Genomic DNA, 12634 nt, shown 5'->3' with positions numbered 1-12634 from the left:
TTCCCAAGCACCATCCGGGAATCGTGGCCCACACCCCCATACCGCAGAAGAGATGTGAACAAGCTGGAGATTAGGAAAAACTTTCTGACTAAGAGATTGGTGAAGTACTGGGACAGCTTATCTAGAGGGTGGTGGACTCGGAGGATTTTAAGGCCCGGCTCGACAAATCTCTGGCACGATCAAATTAAGGATGGTCCTGCTTTTAGCAAGGGGTTGGACTAGATGAGTTACTGGAACCCCTTTCAACCCTAGTTTTCTATGAGTTATTAGAAACATTTGGAAAAACAGCCGTATAAGAAACAAAATTGGCGATGTACCATCCATGGGCATCTACACGCAAGCAGCAGCTACGTCCCCATTGCAACACGCTCCTCTGGTATAGCACGCCACTACGGTGAAGTAGCGGCTAAAAATAATCATGTGCCACACATACAGCACAGTAAAGTTGCCATAGTGACACATGTAGATGCGCCCTGTATGTTGTGTTAGTATTTGATTGAGCGTGTCAGTAATTCAGTTCAAATGTCTTTATTAAATCCAAAAGCCAATAGCAGAGATACAATTACTTTAAACAAATGCTCTAAAATAGTGACAAAGAGCTTTTCAACTCAGCTCTGGTGGTGCGGTGGGTTAGCATGTGATACTTATAAAACAGCACTGGGGAAGTGATGCCAAGGTTGTGAGTTCAAGCCTTACCTAGAGCATTTGACTTTTAGTTGGGATGCTGAAGCAAGCATGTGTGCGCCCTTCGCTCCTATGCGGCGGTAAGGAACCAGCAGCAGCAGCAAGCTGAGCTGGGCCAGCTGCAGGGAAGTGGGAAGGGGTTTTCTCCCATCCCTGTTTAGTTGAGGGGAGAGCAGGAGGAGTCTGAACTGCGCATCAGCATCATTGGCTTCAGACAGTGTTCCAGGTGAGTGCACAGAAGGGAGTCTTAAGAGAAAGTTAAAGCATTGTGGGTTAGGACACATGGAGGTCAAGGGGAAAGGGACCTGGTGATGGGGGTCTGCTACAGACCACCACATCAAGGAGGAGAGCTAGACTGGGAATGCTTGAGGCAGCTCTCAGGGGCCGTACAGTCTAGGGACATGGTTGTCATGGGGGACCTAAACTACCCTGACATCTGCTGGGAAGAGCAGTCAGCCAAATCCAACCGTTCACCTAACGCAGGAAGTATATGGTCCCACTGGACGTGGTGTTGGCTATGGGGGATGACCTGGAAGGGGAACTAGAGATTCGTGGTCACCTCGGGGACAGTGACCACCACTCACTCAATCAAATTCATCATACGGTGTAGAGTGGGTAAGATAATAATAGGGTGGAGGTGCTTGACTTTAGGAAGGCTAACTTCAGCGTGCTCAGTTTAATCAGCGATGCACTGCAGGATAGGAGTATTGGCGAGATGGGAGTCCAGGAAGGGTGGTCGTTCCTAAAGGAAGTGATCCTTCAGGCACAGAGGGAGATGATCCCAGTGCGAGGGAAAGGGGAGAAAGGGGCCAAAAAACTTCCTTGGCTAAACACAGACATCTAGAAGAGCCTAAGGGCAAAAAAAAAAAGGCGGCATATAGGTGGTGAAAGCAGGAGGAAGCTACCAAGGAGGAGTGTATCTACTTGGCCCGCACTTGCAGGGAGGCAGAAAGGCCAAAGCAACTACAGAGCTGAGGCTGGCAACACAAATTAAAGACAACAAAACGTCTATTGTTAGGTATGTAGGGAGTAAAAGGAAGGCGCAGGGCAGCACAGCACCCCTACTGAAGAAACAGGAGCAATTAGTGACAGACGGGGGGGACAAGGCTGAGCTATTCAATGAGTTTTTTGCCTCAGTGTTCTCGAACAAGGGTCAAGATCAGTCTCCTAACAGGCTCTTAGATGGGATCAGAGGGATACCAGCCCACCAACTGTCAACGCTGACGTGGTGCAGAGTCACTTGGATGGACTGGATGTGTAGACAGGGGGGACAAGGCTGAACTCCTCAACGAGTTCTTTGCCTCAGTGTTCCTAAGCGAGGGGCACGACAAGTCTCTCACTGGGGTTGTAGAGAGGCAGCAGCATGGCGCCAGACTTCCATGCGTAGACCCTGAGATGGTGCAGAGTCACTTGGAAGAACTGGATGCCTTTAAGTCGGCAGGCCCGGATGAGCTCCATCCGAGGGTGCTGAAGGCACTGGCCGACATCACTGCAGAGCCACTGGCGGGAATATTTGAACGCTCGTGGCGCATGGGCCAAGTCCCGGAGGACTGGAAAAGGGCCAACGTGGTCCCCATTTTCAAAAAGGGGAGGAAGGAGGACCCGGGCAACTATAGGCCAGTCAGTCTCACCTCCATCCTTGGTAAAGTCTTTGAAAAAATTATCAAGGCTCACATTTGTGAGAGCCTGGCAGGACAAATTATGCTGAGGGGAAATCAGCACGGGTTCGTGGCAGGCAGATCGTGCCTGACCAATCTAGTTTCTTTTTATGACCAGGTTACGAAACGCCTGGACACAGGAGGAGGGGTGGATGTCGTATACTTAGACTTCAGGAAGGCCTTCGATACGGTATCCCACCCCATACTGGTGAACAAGTTAAGAGGCTGTGACTTGGATGACTACACAGTCTGGTGGGTGGCGAATTGGCTGGAGGGTCGCACCCAGAGAGTCGTGGTGGATGGGTCGGTTTCGACCTGGAAGGGTGTGGGCAGTGGGGTCCCGCAGGGCTCGGTCCTTGGACCGATACTCTTTAATGTCTTCATCAGTGACTTGGACGAGGGAGTCAAATGTACTCTGTCCAAGTTTGCAGATGACACAAAGCTATGGGGAGATGTAGACACGCCGGAGGGCAGGGAACAGCTGCAAGCAGATCTGGACAGGTTGGACAAGTGGGCAGAAAACAACTGAATGCAGTTCAACAAGGAGAAATGCAAAGTGCTGCACCTAGGGAGGAAAAATGTCCGGCACACCTACAGCCTAGGGAATGACCTGCTGGGTGGCACGGAAGTGGAAAGGGATCTTGGAGTCCTAGTGGACTCCAAGATGAACATGAGCCGGCAGTGTGACGAAGCCATCAAAAAAGCCAATGGCACTTTATCGTGCATCAGCAGATGCATGACGAATAGGTCCAAGGAGGTGATACTTCCCCTCTATCGGGCGCTGGTCAGACCGCAGTTGGAGTACTGCGTGCAATTCTGGGCGCCGCAATTCAAGAGGGATGCGGATAACCTGGAGAGGGTCCAGAGAAGGGCCACTCGTATGGTCAAGGGCCTGCAGACCAAGCCCTACGAGGAGAGACTAGAGAAACTGGATCTTTTCAGCCTCCGCAAGAGAAGGTTGAGAGGCGACCTTGTGGCCGCCTATAAGTTCATCACAGGGGCACAGAAGAGTATTGGTGAGTATTTATTCACCAAGGCGCCCCCGGGGGTTACAAGAAATAATGGCCACAAGCTAGCAGAAAGCAGATTTAGACTGGACATTAGGAAGAACTTCTTCACAGTTCGAGTGGCCAGGGTCTGGAACGGGCTCCCAAGGGAGGTGGTGCTCTCCCCTACCCTGGGGGTCTTCAAGCGGAGGTTAGATGAGCATCTAGCTGGGGTCATCTAGACCCAGCACTCTTTCCTGCTTATGCAGGGGGTCGGACTCGATGATCTATTGAGGTCCCTTCCGACCCTAACATCTACGAATCTATGTTTAAGTTAGCAGGCCCAGATGCGCTGCATCCGCGAGTACTGAAGGCATTTGCCGGTGTCATAGCAGAACCACTGGCACGGCTGTTTGAGCACTCGTGGCACTCGGGTCAGGTCCCAGAGGACTGGAAAAGGGCCAATGTGGTCCCCATTTTCAAGAAGGGGAGGAAAGAGGATACAAGTCATTATAGGTCAGTCAGCCTCACCTCCATCCTTGGAAAAGTCTTTGAAAAGATTATTAAGGATCATATTTGTGGGAGTCCAGCGGGAAAAATAATCATAGAATCATAGAAGTCGGGTTGGAAGGGACCTTGGAGATCTTCAAGTCCCACCCCCTTCCTGGGCAGGAAGAAAACTAGGCTCAAATGGCCCCAGCCAGGTAGGCATCAAGCCGCTTTTTAAAGACCCCCAGGGTAGGAGCCAGCACCACTTCCCTTGGAAGCTGGTTCCAGATCCTAGCCGCCCTAACCGCAAAGTAGTTCCTACGGAGGTCTAATTTAAACCTACTCTCCAACAACTTGTGGCCGTTATTCCTTGTTATCCCGGGGGGCGCTAGGGGAAACAAGGTCTCCCACAAACCCTTCTGGTCCCCCCGAGTGAGTTTATAGACAGTCACCAGGTCCCCCCTCAGCCTTCTCTTGTGAAGGCTGAAGAGGTTCAGGTCCCGTAACCTATGGTTGTAGGGTCTGCCCTGCTGTCCCCGGATCATGCGGGTGGCCCTCCTCTGGACCCTCTCGATGTTGTCCACATCCCTCTTGAAGTGGGGTGCCCAGAACTGGACACACTACTCCAGCTGCGGCCTGACCAGTGTCGCGTAGAGGGAGAGGATCACCTCCTTGGACCTACTTGAGATGCACCTGCGGTTGCACGATACAGTCTGGTTAGCCCTGCCGACTGTGACCTCGCATTGTCGGCCCGTGTTCATCTTGGAGTCAATAATGACTACAAGATCCCTTTCTGCCTCCGTGCTCTCAAGAAGGGAGTTTCCCATCTTATAAGTGTGCTGCTGGTTACTACTGCCCAAGTACAGCACCCTGCACTTGTCACTATTGAAACGCATCCTGTTTTTGTTAGCCCACCCCTGCAACCTATCCAGGTCTTTCTGCAGTCTCTCCCTCCCTGCTAACGTGCCCACCTCTCCCCATATTTTGGTATCATCAGCAAATTTGAACAGACTGCTTTTCACCCCCGTCTTCCAAATCGTTGATAAAGCAGGGCAACCAGCATTGATCTGCAGCAGGTAGATCATGCCTGACTAATCTGGTTTCATTTTATAACCAGGTCACAAAATGCTGATGCAGAAGTAGAGGTGGATGTTGTTTTTTGGGATTTTAGGAAGACCTCCGATACGGTATCTCATCCCATTCTCTTAAATAAATTAAGAGGCTGTGACTTAGATGTTTAAACGGTCTGGTGGGTGGCAAATTGGCTTGCGGGTCGCACCCAGAGAGTGGTAGTAGACGGGTCGGTATTGACCTGGAAGGATCCGGGTAGTGGGGTCCCACCGAGCTCAGTCCTCAGACCTGTACTCTTCAGTGTCTTCATCAGTGACTTGGATGTGGGCGTGAAGTGTCCTGTGTCCAAGTCTGCAGATGATACTAAATTGTGGGGTGAAGTAAGCACTCTGGAGGGTAGGGAATGACTGCAGGCAGACCTGGACAGGTTGGAAAAGCGGGCTGAACACAACAGGACGCAGTACAACAAGGACAAATGCAGAGTACTGCACCTAGGACGTAAAAATATCCAGCGCACCTACTGGCTAGCGTGGAATCAGAAAAAATATATGCCTTAAACTTTGATTATTTTAGTTATAAGATGACATAACCGCTTTGTGTAGAATTGCTGGCTCGGTACAGTAGAACAGATAAGGGCAAGTGTTTCTTCTTTGTAACTCTTCTGCAAATGCTTCGCTCACCGCGGCCTTGAAGGTAGAAAAAAAAAAAAAGTATGTACAAAGTAGATTTCCAGGTGCAAGAAGGAGGTTTGTGAACTAACCCTATCTCCCCCATAATTCCCATCCTGATAACAGCAAAGAAATAATGAAGTAATATTATAGCCGCTTTTCATGCTAATTTCACTATATGATCACGTGAGTTGTAAGCGACTGTTAAAAAGTATATAAGCCTCCTGATTTTGCTCTTGGGGGGGGACCCCTTCCAAGTGCTTGGGAAATCCATGTCACTTTGGAACTCCCCCTACAGCTGTAGTTTCTTTTGAATAAAAGCTTCTGCTGACCTGACCCAAAAGTACTCTGTGTGTGTTTCCACGACACTAGGAAATGACCCTCTCAGCAGCACAGAAGCGGAAAGGGATCTCGGAGTCCTAGTGGACTCCAAGATGAGCATGAGTCGTCAGTGTGACGAAATCATCAGCAAAGCTAACTGCACTCTATCGTGCATCAGCAGATGCATGACAACTAGAACCAAGGAGGTGACACTTCCCCTCTATGCGGCACTGGTCAGACTCCAGATGGAGTACTGCGTCCAGTGTTGGGCACCATACTTTAAGAAGGATGTGGACAGCTTCAAGAGGGTCCAGAGGAGAGCCACTTGTATGGTTAACGGTTTACAGCATAAGCCCTATGAGGAGAGACTAAGGGACCTGGACCTCTTCAGCCTCCACAAGAGAAGGCCGAGAGGTGATCTTGTGGCCAACTACAAATTCATTAGGGGGGCGCAGCAAGGAACCGGAGATGCTCTGTTCACCAGAACGCCTCTTGGGGTAACAAGGAACAATGGTCACAAACTGACAAAGAGCAGATTTAGGCTAGATATCAGGAAAAATTTCTTCACTGTAAGGGTGGCCAAAATTTGGAATGGGCTTCCAAGGGAGGTGGTGCTCTCCCCTACCTTAGGAGTCTTTAAGAGAAGGCTGGATAGGCATCTGGCTGGGGTCATCTGACCCCAGCGCTCTTTCCTGCCTAGGCAGGGGGTCGGACTCAATGATCTGTTGAGGTCCCTTCCAACCCTAGCATATATGAATCTATTAATTTATGAATCTTGCGTTTGAAAGCTTATCTAACTTAATTCCAACCACGCAGTTGGTCCAATAAAAGTCACCACACCCAAAAAATCCTTTCCTTTTGCATACTTCCTGGATCATCTCAGTGAGAACACTACTCTAAACAAAGAGTGCTCAACCTTTTTGTCCGGTGAGACGGATGGGCAGTGCCCAATCCGCATGCAAGCAGTACGCAATCGAAGCCCATGGAGGGAGGAAAGGTAGGGGCAGAACAAGAACCCAATCCATCGACAAATGGGGGGGAGGGGAGTGCCTCACCGAAGGAAAGAGTTTAGACAGGTGAGAAACGCCAAATTTCCCAACTGTGGGGAGTCCAGTGGGGCAGATATCATAGCTCCACAGGCTGCAATTGGCCCAAGGACCAGAGGTTGAGCACCCGTGCTCTAACACTATCATCAAAACGCTATAACAATATTTATTATGCTTGCAAGCATTGAATCCGAACACTTACAACAGGGCTAGCAGGAAGATTCTAGCTATCCCACGCTGCCTGACTCCCAGGAAAGCTCACTAGCAAAGAATCCACCTCTCCCCCTCCACCCCCAATCTCTCCCAACGTCATCTTCTTCAGAGCTAGCCCTTAATTCCACACACATCTAGCTTGTCATTCCCCATACACGTAACCTTCATTCCAGCCTGCCTGCAAGTCACTGCTTGGGTGACTGGAGCCAGCAGGCACACGTGTGTCTCTGCACACACATCCACATGGCCTGCATGCACCCAGGCAGGGTCCTGGGAGAAGCACCAATAGCTGGATGCAGATAAGTGTATGATCAGTGGGGGTTGGAGGTCCGGGACTTGGGGACTGTGTGTGTGTGTGGGCAGGGGGGATGGGTACCTGCCAGATATGGGGAAGATAGCCGGGCGCCAAGGCTGCATCAGGGCAGGGGGGACGGGAGGGGTAGGCGCCTGCCCCTTCAGCAAGAGAGGGAGGCATCGGGGGGAGCTGCATAGCAGGGCTGGTGGCACTTGAGCTGGTGCTCATACTTGTACGGGCAGAGCAACTGGGAGACGCTGCTGGGGGACGGGCTGGAGGGACCGCGACCAGGCTGCCTGGTGAGGCATGGCAGCCCCAGACCAGGGCAGGGGGGGCTGCCACAGCGGACTCACTCCACTGAAATCCGCATGAACTGCGGGACTTCGGCCCGAATGGCACAGGGGCAGCTGGGGGCTCCCTTTAGCAGGGCTGGGGGAAAGCAGGTCAGCACTGGCCACTGATCTTCATAAACAGGTCCTGGTACAAAAAAAGTTGAGAACCACTGTCCTAGACCTCCCACCTCTTTAACGGGTATTTATTTCCTTGCCATTGTACACCCACCTTTTCTCTTACATTAGCATATCACTTCATCCTGCCAACTGAAGCATTTGGATTGTCTGTCTGGCTGCCTCTCTCAAGTCATACATTCCTGAAACTGTCCTGCTTGAACCTGAGATGATAAAATAACACACTACCTATTACTTTACAGTTCTTAATTCCTAGATGTTTAATTTTTTTTTAAGTTACAGTAATCAAATATTCAAATAAGTTAAGAGCTATGATGCTATGCGATTGCCAGGTCAAGGTTAAGTGCAGTTTTAGTAAAAACAAAACCCTTCTTTCTCTAAATCAAATTTGCTTAGTATATAAGGGAACAGGTGGAAGAAATGGGGTGTTTTTTTTCATCCCAGACCTACACACTGCTCCTGAATTTAAAAGCCAAACTGACCTCTTGCCTATTTATACATCATGACAGGTGGTAAAAGAAGATATTCTTACAGAATCGTTTTTCAGATTTTGTTCTCTTCAATCACTTCCCCAAAGTCCCCCCCCCCCCAATTTATATTTGCTTATAGAGATAATTAATAAAACATAAATAAGAATGAAATGTTAGTTAAAATCTCAAAAGATTAAGAAATACCTGTCAGCATTTTCATTTTTACACTCAGCCTTGTATGGATAGCCATTTTAATAATATAACATGAGGTATCGTTTTCAAAAGATCCTGCCTGTTTGAAAATATGCACAAGTGGAGCAGCTGTAAATGCTTCACAACAAGTTGTAGCGCTGAAAGAAGAAGAAAAAACAGTTAATTTCTCAATTAGTGAATCAGTTCACATTTTGGACTCTAAAAATACCCACGGTTAGTTCTGTAGACAATACATTTAGAAATCCTTTCCAAGAGTTACAAAAGTTCCATGTCCAATACAAATCACCATTTCCAAAGATATTAACAGAGCCAACAAACAGTCTTCAAAGCAACCTTGAAAACAGCACAAGAAAAGCTGGAAAGTAGGGTTTGATGCTTTTCCACCACAAATCATACTAGCCTATCTTCAAAAAGGCCAAAAGGTTCCCAAACAGTTACGACTTTTATTCCCTACCAGCCTTTACTAGACCTGAACTAGCAGCTTAAAAGTCAAAACTTTTCATTCTATTTTTAAGCCGTCTTGTTTTTTTATTTATTTTTTAAATCTATTTTTAATCTTTCTTGTTTCCCCAAGAAAAGCCATTTTAAGGATCCAATCCAATTGACACTGAGATGAATGGGAGTCTTTTCATTGACTTTACAGAGTACTGAATCAAGCCCAAAGCATTCATAGTGGATGATTTCCTCTTTGGAACCCCACCCCCCACTCCACAAGGGAAATCACCTACCACTTATGATACCACATACCAGTGTAAAAGCAAAGACTCGCCAAAACAAAAGCAAAACGCCCAACCTCCATCAATCATTGTTAAAATAGAAACATGTTTCTAAGTATGTAAATCAGGAAAAAGAGGGGCTTTTTCCAGCATTGAGGAAATCAGGACTGTTAGTCTTAACTTTACACAGAAGAGCAATTTTTAAAATATCCCATACTAAATCCTAAGATTAATGTAAAAAGATGATACTATCTCACCAGAGGAAAGCGTTTAGACAGGTGAGAAACAGAATCTAGTATTCATGGAAGGGTAATTATTGGTTTGGCTAGACACTTTTGCTTCTATTTGCTCTAATATAATTTCCCAACCTTAAAATACATTGTACTTTCTCTTTGGGTGTGCATCATACAGTATTTCATGACAATACTTTACCCATTTAAAGGTAAAAATCCCAGTGATACAACATTCAAATTGGAAGATTTAAAATTATAGCAAAAACTGGAATAAATATCCCCCACCACAATTCTGCCTAGATAAGTCTTTTGGTTTCTATTTAACAAAAGAAGATTGACAAATATAATTCTTCCTACACGTTCAAGTTCACAGGAACACAATGATTCATATACACTACAGTACTAAAATAACTGCCTTACTGGACTCATTTTTGGCATCTAAACCTATTACTTATGTTCACTTGGAAATTTTAAAAGCCTTGGTGGGGTGATGTAGTTGGGGGTAGTCCTGCTTCAAGCAGGGCATTAGACTAGGTGACCTCCTGAGGTCCCTTCCAACCCTAGTTTTCAATAATTCTGTTTAGCTTTGAGAGCTTTGAAGCACGGAAAGTTTCATTCAAGAAGTGAGACTTTCTAGTCAAGATTTTTCCCCTCCCCCCAAAATGCAGGAGCATGTGAAATCAGATTTTACTGTAAGTATTTTTAAAGCATAATTATAACTGCTATTGCTAAATGAATAGATCCTACTAGAAAGGTAAGCCAAGCAACTTCCTATGTCAGGGAGCAGATATGTAGTAAATTAACTGAGATCAAAGTGGTTCCGTAACTTCATCAAGCACTTTCTCCTTTCTTTTCCTATGTGCATGCATGACTATGCAAAGGGTGTGGGAAATAATGTTTCAGGCCTCACCGAGCCAGATATTGTGCCTATTTAATTAAAATTGGTTTAAAAAAGTTATCAACACAAGCTACACCAAGAAAACCACCTGTGAATTGGTGTGCACTACTTAAATTGGCCAGATTGAGTAAACCAGAGGTAAACTGGGTCAATTTTTTGTGTAAGCAAAGCCAGAGGCATAACCAGGAACTTTAGTGCCCTGGGGAAGACGGCGCAGAGCGCTGGAGAGGGAAGTGAGGAGTGTCAAGCGCTGGAGAGTCCCTGAAAACTGGCAGGTACAGTAATGAACAAACTGCAACTTGAGGCCTTTAGGCCTAAGGTGAATAAAACGAGGAGACAATTCCAGTCCTACTTAATGTCTTCACCGGAGCATTTCTGAAATCAGTCCCCATTAACAGGCATGAAAAATATATCCAGTTGCTATTTAAGATGCTGTAGAGAAAGCTATCATCATGGCTTCCTGTACCTAGTACACTGGTTTCTCAGCCTTTTTCAGCTCCAGGTGCCCTTCTGTAACTTGCCTGAATTTTGTGGCACCTGCATTTCAAAAATTTCACTCATTTTTTCATTATGAAAAATAGTAGACTGACTCCCACCCCTACCTCTTGCCAAGAGCTTAGACCACAGCAGATACGAACGGCTTCTGAAGCTATGGCTTCCTACCTGAAATCTCGAGGTTTGTCCTGTGAATCACATACAGGTGTTTACATGCCTAATAGAGCTAATATCACAAAGGAGCCCAGCTGAGACTGACATTTCATGTACCGAGACAATCTTGTAAGGTTTCTTTATTTGGGATGTTGCTGGAAAAAAAAGTTGATTTTTGCCAGATGCTTACAAAAGCTGATGCATCTCTGGTTCAGTGAGTCTACGTGGTGCATACGACAACCAACACCACTCCTAAGGTTACTGCAGAAATCTAAGTATTGAACCAGCCTTAACTCTTACACCTGGGCCACGTCCAGCTGGGCAGGCAGCATGGGCTAGGAAAAACAAGAACAGCACCAGCAAGGGCTGCACGTGCCCATGAGCTTCCAGTGAAAGGGGTCGCCCGGATTCACCTCCCTGGGCTAAAAGGGATCTCATTGTAAAGGGCGACTCCACCAAACTCTGTCCCCCGCACCCACTGCTCTGGGAATCGAGTGCTCAAATCCACCCAGTGCTCGCCTCACGCTCACTCACTCTGTATGTGAGCCCATGCAGCCACATACATGCGTGTGTGTGTGTGTGTACGTACATGCATGCACACGCATATGTATGTGTAGGTGTATACACACAGTGCAGCGCATGGGGTGCATGTGCATACCGTGTGTGCAGTGTGCACGTGTTTGTGTGCGTGCATGCAGGTGTACACAAACAGGCAGACGTGTATGTGCACTGCCACACGCACTCTTTCCAAGTATGTATACTGACGTGCACACGTATGTGTATACATGTACAAGTGTATATGTGGATATCCACACCCCGCCCTACCCCCTACAAACACTGGGTGCGGACTCTAGCGCAGCCGGGGCGCGTGTCTGCGCGGGGGGCGGGCGGCTCTGGAGTGCGCACCCGGACACAACGCCTGCTCCTGCCCCTCCGGCTCCCCCCGCCCCCCGCCCTCCGGCTGTGCAGAGACCCGGCCTCCATCGGGGCGGTGCCGGGCCGGGGCCGGCGCTGCCCCAGCGCTCATGTCGGTGCCGCAGGGTGTCAAAGCGGGCCTGAGGCGGCCTCGACACGCTTCCTCCGCCGCCTGCTGCTGCCGAGCGCGCGTGCCCGCGACACCCCCCCGCCGCTCCTGCCGCGTTTCCGGGGCGACGGACGGACGCAGTCCCGGCCCTACCGGCAGCGGCGCGGGGCGTGGGGGACGGGGCCTAGGCGCGGGCACGTGACTCCCGCCGCCCAGCCTGCGCTGCATTGCGCACGCGCAAACCCTCTGCTCCTTCCCCCCCCCCCGCCCCGCTGTTGTGACGCATAAGCTCTCCATTGGCCGCGGCGCAGGTGGGCGGGCTGAGGGCGGGCAGGGGGGGGCGGGGCGGAGAGACTTGAACCCGTTCGTGTCCTGTCTGCACCCACCCTGGGCACCGGGTCACACCTGCGTCTACCTCCAGGCTTCCAGTTGCACCCCTTCTCCCCCAGCACCCAGCTGCCCCGCTTTTCTCCCCATCATGGTGGTGTGCATGTGATGGGAGGCAGCAGACATGGGCGTGGGAGAGGGGGCTGT

The 12634-nt window shown here is 48.9% G+C and overlaps 1 long non-coding RNA gene across 1 annotated transcript; it reads right to left on the bottom strand.

Annotated features, from left to right (window-relative positions):
- Nucleotides 1-512: 512 nt before the first annotated feature.
- LOC132244757 (uncharacterized) lies at nt 513-12327 on the bottom strand. The gene is made up of 3 exons (XR_009456501.1): nt 8573-12327; nt 7993-8101; nt 513-5574 (listed from the first exon to the last, which is right to left on the bottom strand). It is a non-coding gene; the product is annotated as an uncharacterized LOC132244757 (long non-coding RNA).
- Nucleotides 12328-12634: the final 307 nt, after the last annotated feature.

The sequence above is a fragment of the Alligator mississippiensis genome, chromosome 14 (assembly GCF_030867095.1).
Source record: "Alligator mississippiensis isolate rAllMis1 chromosome 14, rAllMis1, whole genome shotgun sequence".
In the NCBI taxonomy this organism is placed as follows: Eukaryota; Metazoa; Chordata; order Crocodylia; family Alligatoridae; genus Alligator; species Alligator mississippiensis.
Note: the sequence above shows the minus strand (reverse complement) of the source record. Positions and strands in the feature narration are given on the sequence as shown.